This window comes from Colletotrichum graminicola (genome assembly GCF_000149035.1).
Source record: "Colletotrichum graminicola M1.001 genomic scaffold supercont1.27, whole genome shotgun sequence".
NCBI lineage: Eukaryota > Fungi > Ascomycota > Sordariomycetes > Glomerellales > Glomerellaceae > Colletotrichum > Colletotrichum graminicola.
The window spans coordinates 15,970-17,669 of NW_007361031.1; positions in this window are offsets into that span (position 1 = coordinate 15,970).

Sequence of the window (1,700 nt, forward strand, 5' to 3'; positions counted from 1 at the left end):
GTTAATCAGCCGTAGTTTCTCCAATAGATCGGCGTTAACCCGTAACGCTAATTATCTAGGTAATAGTTAATATTATAACACTAGTAACCTTCTAAAGTGCTATAAATTACCCCTATTTTCTACTTATCTATAAAAGGCCTAAAAATATAATAAAAACAAAAAGGTAAAAGTATTTATAACTTTCTAACTATATAACCTATTATATATATAAAACCTATCTATTTATTTATATCTCTAATTAACTATTATTAATTAACTACTTTAGCGCTTTATTTAGTAATAACTTTATAAATCTATTTACTAGGTTATTTTCCCCTTATATCTATAAGATCTTATAGATCTTATGTTACTTATATAACTAGTAAAGCGTTATAATGTTAATTATAAGTTACTTCTCCTTAGTAGTGCTAAGCTTTATAAGGCACTTATAAAGGAAGTATAAGTTAGTATAGAGGATTATTAGGATTTATAGTAGCTAAAGGTAGTTAGTAATTATTATAAGTATAGTGCTAATTATATAGATAATATTAGTACTAGTAACTATACTATAGACCTTAGAGGCTAGTATACTATATATAACTTTTTTATACTTTATTAAGCTAAAGTAAATAATATTACTAGTAAGTATTAATTTCTTATTATTAGTAATAGGTTATATAATATTACTTTTATTAGTAAGTATAATAATAAAGCTAAGTTATAAAATAAAATTATAGTTATTTATAAATAAGCTATTAATAAAAATAAAAAGCTTTATAGTTATAAGGTTAATTAGCTAAAAAAGCAGGCTATAGTTAAGGTAACTTATTTACTACTTAATTTAGTAGTTAAGAGCCTTAATCTTTTTCTTTATAGGTTCCTAGTGTTATATAGTAACTAAATAGTTAAAGTAAGCCTTAGGTTAGTAGATTAACATAATATACGCCCTATAGGCCCTTTACTAGATAAAATCTTATTTAGCAGTAAGTAAATTTATGTTAATAGGCTAAAGCTTTTTACCTTAATCCTTTTACTAAAAATTTATTTTACTATTATAGCTAAGGGAAAGTATACTACTATTAAAAGTAATAAAATTATTAATAGTTAATAGTTACTTAGGCTTTATAGTAAAAGTTACTTTTTTAAGCTTTTTCTTTTTATAGGTAAAGAATTTATTATCTATAAGGCTAATTATATTATTTATTTATATACTAATAAGGCTAAAATCCTTATTATTAGATAATTAAATAAGTAGGTAGGGGTTAAAAGTTAATAAATCTATCTAAAGATTCTCTCTATAGTAGTAGTTATATATAGCCTACTAGTAGGTGCCTGCCTTAGTAATACTATAAAGTAGCTTTATTACTTTTATAATAAAGTCACTTAGGTAAAAATAGTAGATTTATATAAGAAGTCTTATAAGAATAAAGTAGTTAAGTAGTATAGTAGATTAGGTATAAGCCTAAGTAATACTATATAGCTATAAGTAAAATTCTTATTATAAAAGTAAAAGAGTAAAAGTAAGGATTAGTTACTAGGCTATTTATTAGATTATAAGTAACTATATAAGAATTATTTCCTTACTATTATTAGTATAGCCTTAGATAACTAACTATAATTTCTTATATAGTTACTTATTTTCCTTTTTAAGCTTATATACTATATATAACTTAAATATTTATATATTACTATATATTTTCTTATTATAAGTAATAATATAA